Below are 12,969 nucleotides of genomic sequence, written 5' to 3'. Positions count from 1 at the left end.
AATTAACCCAGTTTCATGTAATTTTCAGTTTTTCTGCTTTTTTTTGATGTCGATGTTTTTTTCTGAACTCACCAAAATATCCTGGTTCTTACATATTTTTATTACATTCTATGTTCTTCTGATCTCAGATGGAGATCTATGGAAAGCAAAGCACTTTACATTGTGATAATACTTTCCAGGTGTCAAAAGGAAAGGCAGAAAATTAACATTGATTCTAACTTTACCTATATTCTTATTTAACAACCGCTTGAGGCAGGTACTATCTTCATTTTACGAGAAAGTATAAGAGGTGCTAAGGGCACACAAATAATAAATGGTAGAACTGGGTTGGAATTGAGGTCATCTGACTCCAAGGGAATGCTCATTTCTCCAAGTCATAGCACTCGGTTCTCAGGTATGGAAAAAGATATATCTGAGGGAACTTCTTGGGTCAGCAATAAATTGTGAAAGCTTACTTTCTTGGCTATTGTCTGTGTAGAAATAGCCAATCAATCATTTTAAGTGAATTTACATCTTGGAAAACATGTGCTGATGTGTGTACTTGTGAATTGAAAAAAGAGAAAAGCATTGTCTCTGATGGATTTTGGTGATAGCAACATTTGGATCTTACTTCCCGTTGTCTCTGCCTTTGGCAAAATGGAATTTGCCCTGTATTCTGAAAATGGCTCTGAAACTGTCACCATCAGTGTTCCTTTCCTGCACCTGGGCAGAGGCAGCCTGATCTGTACAGGTAAATGAACTGGAAGATTAAGAAATTATCTTCAGAATTTGATTAATGTGGAAAATCAACATGAAAATCTTTAGTATTTTAAGCCATTTTCCCTTTCAATTGTATATGTTTAAACTTTAATTAAACATTTTCTTAGCTCTCTGTGCAATTTTGACTCTAGGAAGAAGGTGTCACCATTGAAAAGGGTGAATGAAAACATTCTAAAGAGGGTTTTCAAATTCCCAAAATTAAATCAGTGAGTGTGGTCCATCCATCACAGAGACCTGCATCCATGCTGGATAAGACACGGACTTCAAGGTCATACATAGCAATGTGTCCTCTGTCTTTTAATTCATTTTTCCCCTTTTTTTGGATTTTTAAAATTTACATTACAAATGTTATCCCCTCTCCAGGTCTCCCCACCAGAATCCCCCTATCCCATCCCCCCTCCTCCTGCATCTATGAGGGTGCTACCCTACCCACCCACCCACTCCTACTGCCCTGTCCTAGCATTCCCCTAGCCTGGGGCACTGAACACCCACAAGACCAAGGACTGCTCCTCACCCGATGTACAACAAGGCCAGTCTCTGCTACATACATGGCTGGGGTCCCTCCCATGTGTACTCTTTGGTTGGTAGTGTATCCCCTGGGAGCTCTAGGGGGTCTGGTTGGCTGATATTGTTGTTCTCAGCTCCTTCAGTCCTTTCTCGAACTCCATTGGGGACCTCATCCTCAATTGGACCTCATCCAGTGGTTGGGTGAGAGCATCTGCCTCTGTATTTGTTAGGCTCTGGGTAGAGCCTTTCAGGAGAAAGCCATATCAGGCTCCTGTCAGCAAGCACTTCTTGGCATCTACAATAGTGGCTGAGTTTGGTGACTGCATCTGGGATATATCCCAAGGTGGGACTATCTCTGGATGGCCCTTCCTTCAGTCTCTGCTCCACACTTTGTCTCCATATTTTCTCCTATAAGTATTTTGTTCCCCCTTCTAAGAAGCACTGAAGCATTCACACGTTGGTATTCTTTTTTCTTGAACTGCATATGGTTTGAATTGTATCTTGGGTATTCTGAGCTTTTGAGCTAATATCTACTTATCAGTGAGTGCATACCATATGTGTTCTTTTGACTAGGTTACCTCACTCAGGATGTTATTTTCAAGTTCCATTCACTGAGCACCAAAAAGCTTTCTTGTCTGCTAAGGCTTTGTAAAGGCTCACAGGCTATCCACTGCGTCCCTACATAGAAGACTCTTCTGTCTTCTGTCATTCTTCTGTCACTGTGTACCATTTGATGAATTCAGATGTAGGTCTTACCTGCAAGACTTTTTACCTTATGAAGTGGTTTACCACAATCTTCACTGAACAATGCCTTTATAATTTTAAACTAGATTTATTCCTCTGGACAACTCCTTCATGTTCAATGACATGCCTTCCACTCCTTTGGTATCTTCTACTCTCTACTATCTCTTCTAGTGAATGTATGGCTTAATCTAGCTTAGTGACATAGTGAAACCACAGGCCACTTTTCTGAAGTAATTAAAGGTCCACACCCTTAGATGTGTGCAAGATGAAACTGTTTGATCTAGCCAAGCATGCCCCTGCAGAGCTCACGGAGGAGCCTGGCCAATGAGGTAAGTGCTGATGCAGGCAAAGGGAGGACAATGGATTTGTTTGTATGCTCACCAACAGTAGCTGCTTTCTTCCATTTATTTTTCTACTTTAGAGAGAGAGTGGCAGCCTAGAACTTCATGACAATTTCTCTTAGTTTCAAGTCTGTAGCGATTTCATATGTGTGTGCTGGTTAGTATTTAGCCATAAAATAAGCTAGGCAGTTTGGGGAAAAAAAACCCTTCAACTGAGGAAATCTTACATTTTTCTTTGTTTTTTCATTTGCATTCTACATTCTACAGAGAATTTTATCCTGGTGTAATACATTTTATGCTTGACAAAGGTTTAATGATCACCCTAACAGATATCTATAAAATAATAATAATGATTGAAAAATTGAATTTTACATAACCATAGGCGTTAAATAGCTTTACTCCTGCCATAAGCAATAATTATAATGGTATATGTCTCTGATCATAGCAATATAAACATATTACAAGGTTTCACACACAAGCATTGAATTTAAAATGTCAAATGATATGGATGGCCAAGGGAGTTGATTATTATGCTTTGACTAAGGGAATTGGAAAGTTGTTCCTTTGCTGCTGTGGAAAATTTGCATTTTGGAAGACAATTGCAGGTGAGATCTCTCTCTCTCTTTTTTTTTTTTTTGTTATATAGATGGCAGGTGAGTGCCAGAGGGGAGATGAGGGAAAAAGAGTGGTACCTCAGTCATTGTTAGGATGGCTACATACTATATACATATCAAAGTTGAGGATATACACGTATTTTGCAGCTCTACATTTTCTGAATAGTATCCCTAATCTTGAAGAACCTTATTATGAGCTGAAGCTCTTGCCTTGGCTTTCTCCTTTCTATCCATGGTAAAGAGTGAAGCTCCATTTGGTTCTAACTGTACTAGACTGATAAAGGAATATTCTCTTGACCTCATAGTGCTAATGAAGCTTCTGCCATTACCATTCAAAGGATCATGTCCATCCCTCATGTATCACTGAGCTCCTCTGTTCTCAATAAGGGCATTTTCCATGTATACTATGACCATGAATTTCATAAGTTTACAAAATTTTAAGTTTCTGCTATAAAACTTCTGAAAGTTTTATGAAACAAAAGAGATATCTTATTCCCTTTAAAAGTCATATAAGTGTATGAAGTAAGATAGAGAGTCTGAAGAGACGGCTTAGAGTGTAAAATGCTTCCTATTCAAGATGAGAACCTTATTTTGTATCCCTAGTACCTACATAAATGTTAGGCATGGCAATTCCCATGTTAGGAGAGGGGTCAAATGAGACAGATCCCAGGAGCTCACTGGCCAGCTGGGATACCAAATCAGTGGGCTACAGCTAGCCTATCCAATCAATGAGCAATAGACTCAGTGATAGCACTGTCTTAAAATAACAGAAAAAAAGAATAGAGAAAGACATCTGGTACCAACTTCTGTTGTCCACATATGGACACACACTGTCATGCATACCTTAATACACAAGTAACACTTACACTTACATACACATGTGCACGCCAAGTGTTATATACACAAGTCAGTGAGCAGAGATGGAAACTTAGGTGTTGTTGATGGAAGGACAAGAGGGAGATATCCCAGGGTGTCAAAGCACACAGAGAAGGAACAGTTGTTCATTCTTCCTCAAGCAAAGAACAAGCACTATAAAGGATTATGCAAAAAGTATCTGATAAGCAATTTGTATTAGTTTTTTAAAGTATATTTGCTAAGCAAGTAAAGAAACTGCTATAATGTTAGATTAAAAGAAACACCTTTCATTACGACAGAATATGTTAACTTCCCCAGAGATAAGTAAATTAGAGAAAAACCATGAAAAGTATTAGCATGAATTCACCCCTTCAAAGGTTATTTTCTTTTTTAAGGATAGATAGATAGCAAGTCAAGTATTTAAGGAAGGAGTTTTAGAAAGTACTGTTTTGGGATATAAATTGAGATAAGTTAAGGACTAAAGACAATTCTGCTGTCAAATTGCCACGTTAAAACAATAGCTAGGCAAAGGAGAAATAGAAAAACACCAAACACTACAAAGTCAACATAATAACAGTAAGGAAAAACACACTATCTAGCACTAACTTTAAGTATTAATGATCTCAATTCACCAATGAAGACACATACAGTAGCAGATTGGATTAAAACAAAAACAAGACCCATTTTCTTGTTGAGACCAAGAAATGTACATCACCATCAAAACAGTCAAAGCTATAACATGAAAGGATAGGGAAATGTATTTGAAGGGAATGAAACTGGAAACCGAGCAGATATCATTTCTCTAATATCATTGAAATATATATTTCAAACTGAAGATATTCAGAAAATATAAAGAAAATTGTTCCTCACTGATTAAGCAAACTATAAGGAGGATATTATGACTTTAAGCAGATAAAGACTAAACATTGATGCAACCACTTTCATAATAAAACACTACTGGATATAAAGAGAGATTAGCTCCAATATAATAATAATGAGGGGTTTCAGTACCCTAAAATAACCAATTCATCAAAACAACGAAATAAGCAAGCAAAAAATAAATATCTGAGTTAAATATCATAATAGATCAAGTGGACCTAACAGACATCTATAGCACTGCTGAACATACATTCTCCTCAGAAGACCATTGAACTTTCTCTAAAGTAGACAATATAGTAGGATACAAGAAAGTTTGTTCAACTATAAGAGTTTTGATATAATAATCCTTTGATCTGATCACAGTAGAATAAATAAGTAACAAACAATAAAGAGAGATTCTATAGGACATGCACAAAATCATGGACAATGGATAACATACCATTAAATGATTAGTGGGTCATTGAAAAAAAAATCAAGAAATAAATTAATGAAAATTCAGAGAACTGAAGGAAAAAGAACACAATGTAAAAAACTTAAGAGATAAGTGAAAACCTTGGGTCTTGGAAAATTAAAAAAAAATGAAGTAAATCTCAAGTAGATCTAAAGATGTAAAGTCAGAGCACAAATTTCTTATGTGAAAATGATTAAAAACAACATATAGTATCAATGAGACCCCATAAAACTTAGAAAAACCTCATTACAGAAGCCTACAGAATGAAAAAAAAATATTGCTAGCTATACACACTATAGAGGATTTGTGTCTAGAATGTACAAATAATAATTTTTATATAAACCTACACACTAAGAAAATAACTTAATTAAAAAGTAGGATATGGAATTGAACAGAATTTTCTCAAAAGAAGAAATTCAGATGGATAGAAAACATTTTTTAAAAAAAATATTAGCCAGCAGGGAAGTGTATATTAAAACTTCTTTGAAATTTTCTCTGAGCCTAGTTAGAATGGTTAGGATAAGAGAAAAAAAAAGAGACAACAAATGTAGGTGATGTACGGAAGAGGAGACATTTATGTACTGTTGTTAGGAATACAGACTGGTGCAGTCATTACAGGAAGTCAGGGTAGTGGGTCTTCATAACACTAGCTATAGATCTATCATATGACCCACCTGTACCACTTCTTAGCATGACTATTATCTCTGTACCCATTTAATTATATGCTATCTCAGGAAAACTAACTCTACATTTAGATTTCTATAGAATTTTAAATAAATCGTTTGGAAACTTGTGAGCAGAAGCAAGGGTCTTTAGTGAAAAGAGACAAAATAGGGCTACAGCCCCATAAAATCTGTAAACATTTTTGCCGAGAGTAGTGTACAGCCAGTTACTGGCTGATTGACAAGAATTATACTTCGCTTATTCTTCTTATATTGAAATATGTAAAGTTTAGATATACACCACACATTCTAGACATGTATTTTATTATACTTGCGGACTTGATTTTATGGAATTAATGAGGGGTTTGATTTGTCTCATACGGATTCTGGATAAGAACAAACAAGCTAAATATGTTTTATTATTATGGTCGTTTTATTTCTCAGCCAGTCTATAAATTCCTCTTTTTGTGCTTTGAAATGTTCTTGAACCTTGAATCCTGGTAAGCACTTTTTCATTATTTGGGCTGATTTCTTTTGAGGTGATGCTTTCTATAAGGGTAGCTGCAAAGTATAAATATAAATATAATGTAATAAATCCAAGAATACTATCTAAGACACAAAAGTTGATAAATGAGCATACAGACTGAACACTTTAGTGACTTTTTAGTGCAATAGGCCCTTCTGGGAAGTTTTGTTAAGTAATTTGGAATTTGAACATTGAACGTAATGTAGGGTTTTCTAACTGATGCCTTCCCTGCATAAAGCACAGGGTTATTTGCATCTTATGTCCTGTGAGATTGTGGGATAAGCTCTAATATACAATTTTCTGTGTTTTAGGCAGGAGAACCCTAGAGGCCATAGAGGTCAGTTCAAAAGACCTGCAAGGAATAAAAATATTACTTTTCTTCATTAGAAGATCTTAAAAGCCTGGGTAAAGGAAGTCAGGGCCGTATGTCCTTAGGAACTCTACGCCTGAAGTAGAAGAGGAGCTGATTAAGAAAAAGGAGATGTCCTTGTTTAGATTCCAGAGCCATTATGTACTTTTTATAGTGGACTTAGCTACATTTATTCTGTAGCTCTGATTGCATCTTTCAGCTTACTATAGTCATTGATTACATACTGGTGAGGCTACATGTTGAGATTGCATTATTAAATGATTTATTCATCATAAATAATAGATTATAGATTGTACTGTACTGTACAGGTGTATATTTTTCACAATGTGTTATGTCAAACAACTTATCTGTGTTATCTACCTAATTTATATGTCTGTTTTTCTGGGTCTATGATGAAGAATAATATATATGATTACATAAAACAATAGTTCAGGTTATCAAGCGATGTCCTAAGCATGAGCTATATGTGAATGCTGTCAATGTAACAAGTATAGCAATGTAAGTATAGCATTTACGGTAGTATTTTTAAAAATATATATGTACAGTGATAAACTACAAAAATTTGATTAAAACATATAGTACATAGATATGTATCATTGTAGAAGGATGCATGGACTTTTGGGTCATATGACAGTTAAAGTTTTAGATCTTTAAGGAATGTCCAGACATATTTCTGTAGTCATTACAATTTTGTACTCTCACAAACAATGAAAAAATGCTTTCCTTTTTCAACATCTTCATTGTCATTTTCTTTTCTTTTTATTTTTGTCCTTTTCTCCTTTTCTCTACTGAAAATAGATCCTTCTCATACAATAATTCTGATTACTGCTTCTTCTCTCAGCTTTCCCCTCCCATCCACCCCTATATCATTTCTTGCTCTCTAACATTAGAAAATAATAGGAATCCTAGAAAAAGCAATAATAAACAAAATATGATAAAATAAAAATCAAACAAACCAGAACAGGGAAAATAAAAACACAAAACAAAACAAAAAAACCAAACGACCCAAATACCTTGTTTTGTGTTTGCCATCTACTCTGTTGTATGGGGCCTTCCAATATGTATGGTTTGTACAGTAAGACTTTACTGAAGAAAACTAACTTTTTCCTTGTGAGCAGTTATCAGAGATAGCTTCTGGGTTAGGGATAGGGGTTCACGTTCACTTTTCCTTCTCAACACTGGGACTCCAATCTAGCACAGACCTGTCGAGGTCTGTGGATATCGCCACAGTCTCTGTGAGGTCATAGGTTCACCAATCCTGTTGTGTCTAGGTGTCTTCTTTCCTTGGTGTCTTCCATCTCATTTGGCTTCTATAGTCTTTCCACATCCTTGATTGCAGAGTTTCCTGAACCTTGAAGGGAGAGATTTGAAGAAGTTTCACTTAGAATTGAGTGTTCCATGATCTATCACCCTCTGCACAATGTCCATTTGTCGGCCTCTGTATTGCTTCAGTCGATTGCAGGAGGGAGCTTTATGATGAAGGCAGAGTAAGAGATTGATTTATAAGTGTAGCAGAATATTATTAAAGATCATTTTATAGGTATGTTCCTTTAGTATTAGCTATACCTCCCTGTTTCCTCCCTAACCCACTGCTACTCTCCTGTTCAAATCTCAGTTTGCCTTCCCCAACCATCCTTAACTCTCTATTCTATTTAACATCCTAGACAGATCTTTCTATCCCTCTAGCCTCTTACTATATAACTAACCTCTCTGTGATTTTATGGATTATAACTTGCTTTCTGAAGACTTAACAGCTAACATTCACATATAAGCGGATACATATCACTTTTGTCTTTTGGGTGTGGGTAATCTCACTCAGGATTATTTTCTAGGTTCATTAATTCACCTACAAATTCCATGATTACATCATTTTAACAGCTGAATAATACTCTATTATGTAAATATATCACATTTCCTTTACCTATCCATCCATTGATGGTTCCAAATTTCTGGTTATTATGAATAGAGCTGCATATGAAAGTAATTGAGAGAGTGTCTCTCTAGAAAGACAAAGTGGCTTTTGGGGATATTCCCAAGAGTGGTATAGTTAACCCTTGAAATAGATTGATTCACACCCTCCTGAGGAATAGCCACACTGATTACTATAGTGGCTGAACAAACCAGCAATGAATGAGTGTTCCTCTTACATCATAATCTTGCCAAAATGAACTGTCACTTCTTTTATTGATCTTGGTCATTCTGACTGGTATAAGAGAAAAATCTCAATGTAGTTTTTATTTGCATTTGCCTGATGACTAGGATGCTGGACATTTCTTTTAGTGCTTCATAACCATTTGTTTTTCCTCTTTTAAGAAATCTATTTAGATCTGTAGCCCATTTTAAACTAGGTATTTGTTTCCTCAATATCCAGTGTTTTGAATTCTTTACTACTTTTGATGTTAATCAATTAGATGTGTAGTTGGGAAAATATTTTACGAACCTATAGGCTACTGCTTTGTCTATATGAGTGTTCTTTGCCTTACAGAAGCATTATGGTTCCTTGCGTTCCTATTTATTAATTGTTGATCTTAATGTCTGTGGTAATTCTACTCTGTTCAGAAAGACTGTTCCTATGCCAGTGAGTTCAAAAGGCTATTTCCTGTTTTTTCTTCTATCAGATTAAGTGTATCTATCTACCCTTGTGGTTAAGGTTCATGATCCATTTGGAACTGAATTTTGTGTAGGGTGATAAGGATAAATTTATCTACTAGCAACCATATTTTTGGCATATATATATATATACATATACATATATATATATATGTGTGTGTGTGTGTGTGTTTGTTGTATATTTGGCATATATGTTATATGTAAATTTATATCATGATTTTTAATTTATTCCATTGATAGATGTGTCTGTTTTATAACATGATGTTTTTATTACTACAGCTCTTTAGTACAATTTGAAATTGAGGATGGTAATACTTTCAGGAGATTTTGTTATTCAAGAATTCAAGATTGTTTTTTAGGTATCCTAGGGTTTTCTTTTTGCTTCCAGGTGAAGCTTTCTTGATGTTAGTCATTCATCATATTTAATATGAAATATCAAAGCAGTTTTAATTTGCATTTCTATAATGTCTAAGAGCATTAAATCTTTTCATAGTTGTTTCTTAGCCATTTTTCAGTACTTTGCTCTTCACATAGACAGAAAATAAAACTAGCATAGATGTTTATTTATTGATGACTATATAAGGAATATGTGATCTATATGCATACATAGTAGGCTTCTATTCAGTTCTAAAGAAAAGCAAAACTGAGTAATTGTAAGGAAATGGGCATAACTAGAAAACGTTATACTTAGAAAATCTGAGAAAGATAAAGGCCATGTTTTTTTTCATGTAGCTACTCCTTATGAACTCTTTGAATTGTATATTCTATTTAAATTGCATGCAGAGGCCTGTACAATAGAATGAAAACATTAGGAAGAGAATAATGGACTGGAGAGCTGTGTGTAAGTGTAGTGGGTGTTAAGAGAGTAGGTCCTAGGAGAGGTGTTGGGGTGGTGATAGGTAACAATAAAGATGTACAAAGTAGCTATATTGAAACATTATATTTTATAAAATTATTAAAATATAGCTAAGATCAATTTGAAGAGGTATAATCTATGTTTGTAGTGGAGGGCATGAGAATATTTGTCCAAGAAACTATAATTAATTAAACAAAAATATCAATTCCAGATCAGAGATAATTGTCAGGAAGGAGAGACTGGTCATGGAAATCCTAGAGCATCTTAAGAAATACAGGCTATTGTCATTGTTTCTTGTTGTCCATCAGAACTCGACTCTATGGCACCATTGCTGAAAACATCATATGGTATGGAGAAATCAAGCTGTATGTTTCCTCCTTGTTGACAGCTTTCATAACACTATAAAGTCCTATGTAAGCTACCTGGGAAGAAAAGTCATCAAAAATCTTAGCATGATAATGAACTTTCTAAGAAAAAAATAGTAAGCATCCTGGTTAGATGATGTTATTTCTGCAATAGTAGCTTGAATGTTATGAGGGTGACCAGGCACTTCCTGGTTGGATTCAAGGCCCACTTGACAAGAAGGACCTCATACTTCATACTGTAAGCCTTGTCAAGAACATATGGTTCAGCTCTGTCCTGGGAGCTGAGGCAGTCACTTCTGGATTTTTGATTCCCCATCATGGACCATCCAATAGATTTATTTTATGAGATTTGCTGTTGGATGTGACTCTTCCTAGGAAGAAGCCAAGAAGCATGGAAAAGAAGAAGGGAGGAAGTGAAGAGATGGAACAGAGCTATAGCTCCTGAGCCCCTCCAGTTCGTCTGGAAATACCCTCCCCTGGGAGCTGATAAGCCTCTGCTGAGGAGGCTTCCTCTCAGAGCTGTGTGGTTACGGCTCCTTTGTCTTAGGATGTCCTTCCACTGGGACACTGTCCCACTTCAGAGCTATATGGTCCCTGCACTCTAGTGTCTTAGGATGCCATGCACTTTGGATACCTTCTCCCATCAGAGCTATGTCATTTCTGGGCTTCTAGGTCCCAGGACACCTTCCTAATGGAGCAGAAAGGCCAACAATGTGATCAGGATGTAAAGTAAAGAAACAAAAAGAAAATAAATAATTAAGAACAGGATGTTTAATTTATTAATTAATAGAACCTGTGGTTGGGTATTTCATTAGTCCTAGGGTGAAACACTATGTGAGGAAACTGACCTCCAAACACTCTTGTTTTTATCCATAGATGAGTCCTTTTCAAGTAAGCTTCATATTTCAGTGGGTGGCAGTTAATACAGTTTGTCCTAGTTAGGGGTTTATTGGTATGAAGAGAAACTATGACCACCACAACACTCATAAAAGAAAACATTTAACTGGGGCTGGCTTACAGTTTCAGAGATTTTGTCTACTATAGTTATGGTGGATGGCATACAGGAAGACATTGTGTTGGAGAAGAGCTGAGAGTTCTACATCTTTATCCATAGGCAGCAGAAGGAGAATGTGTTCCACACTGGCTGTAGGTTGCGCATCGGAGCACATGCTACCACAGTGACACATTTCCTCCAACAAAGCAATGCCTCCTAATAGTGCCACTTCTTGTGGGCCAAGCATTCAAACACATGAGTCTATGGGGCCATTAATTCCTATTCTAATCACCAACACAGTTGAAGGACAAAGAATAAGAAATGGTGGTATTTACAAACCAATATGAGTCATCTATATCTTCTCTTTCAAGGTTGTATGATCATCATATACGAGGTGGTGGTAGAAAGAATAAAAAATCCATATAATGGTGGTGTGTATTAGATAATGATGTCTTTTAGTATGTTATGTAACTACTTCATTCATGAACTCACCTCAGCTGTGGTTATCTGCACAATATCTACTCAGGATTGAACACATTAACATATCATCATGTAAAAGAAAAGAGATAATGAGTTCCTAGAGCTCCTAGGGGAATTTAGATCATCAATTGTAACTGCCGTTTCTTTTGTAACGGCCGTCAGGTTCTGTTACTTTGTAAAGGCCAGCCGGTTCTGCTGCTCCGGTCGGCAGGTCAGGGTCTAGCAAGAGAGAAAGTGGGGACGGAGGAAGGGGAAAAAAGGGGCAAGAGACGCAAAAGATAGATACAAGCCAGAGTCCGGTGGAGTCTCTTCAAGTCTTCTTTATTCTCCTCTCTTCTTACTATATTCTCACTCCTTCAGTCTCCTGACACCTCTCACTTTCTCTCTCCTTCCTCTACTTCCTACTTCCTACTACCTCCTACTACTTACTACCTCCTACTTTCTACCTCTACCTCCTCGACTCCTCTACTCCTCTACTCCCCTATAGAAGAGAAATCCTGGGTATTTATACCCTTTACCACGTGACTTGCCCTCGTGGACAATCTCAACTGAAGCCACTACGTCACGTGCCTTGTAGCCATGGATACCAGGAGCACCTGGCAGCTGGGGGCACTAAACAGTGTAACAAGATGTTTATCAGAGTGCGCTCAGCTATTGCAGGCTGTTGAAACAAGTCTCTTGTCAGGGTATATGGCTCGAGATGGCTGTAAAGATGATAGCCACTTTCGGCTAAGAGTCGGCTCCCAACAATCAATGATAGTTGGAGGAAACAAAGAGTGTTATTTTCTTTGTTGTGTACTCATTGATAAGACTGGTGTAGAACCAAATAACTTCCTATTCAAGCTCATGTAGTCAACTGTGATTAAGCAAGGTACAGCATATCAACTCTTACATACATATAATGCACTCAGAGAGAGAGAGAGAGAGAGAGAGAGAGAGAGAGAGAGAGAGAGAGA

At 36.5% G+C, this 12,969-nt stretch overlaps 1 pseudogene; it reads left to right on the top strand.

Annotated features, from left to right (window-relative positions):
- Positions 1-636: 636 nt before the first annotated feature.
- Positions 637-12,969, top strand: part of LOC114611288 — a 40,636-nt pseudogene continuing 28,303 nt past the window's right edge.

The sequence above is a fragment of the Grammomys surdaster genome, unplaced genomic scaffold, assembly GCF_004785775.1.
Source record: "Grammomys surdaster isolate TR1022 unplaced genomic scaffold, NIH_TR_1.0 126091, whole genome shotgun sequence".
NCBI classification, from domain to species: domain Eukaryota; kingdom Metazoa; phylum Chordata; class Mammalia; order Rodentia; family Muridae; genus Grammomys; species Grammomys surdaster.
The sequence above is the reverse complement of the archived record's forward strand: the minus strand, read 5'-3'. Positions and strand labels throughout refer to the sequence as shown.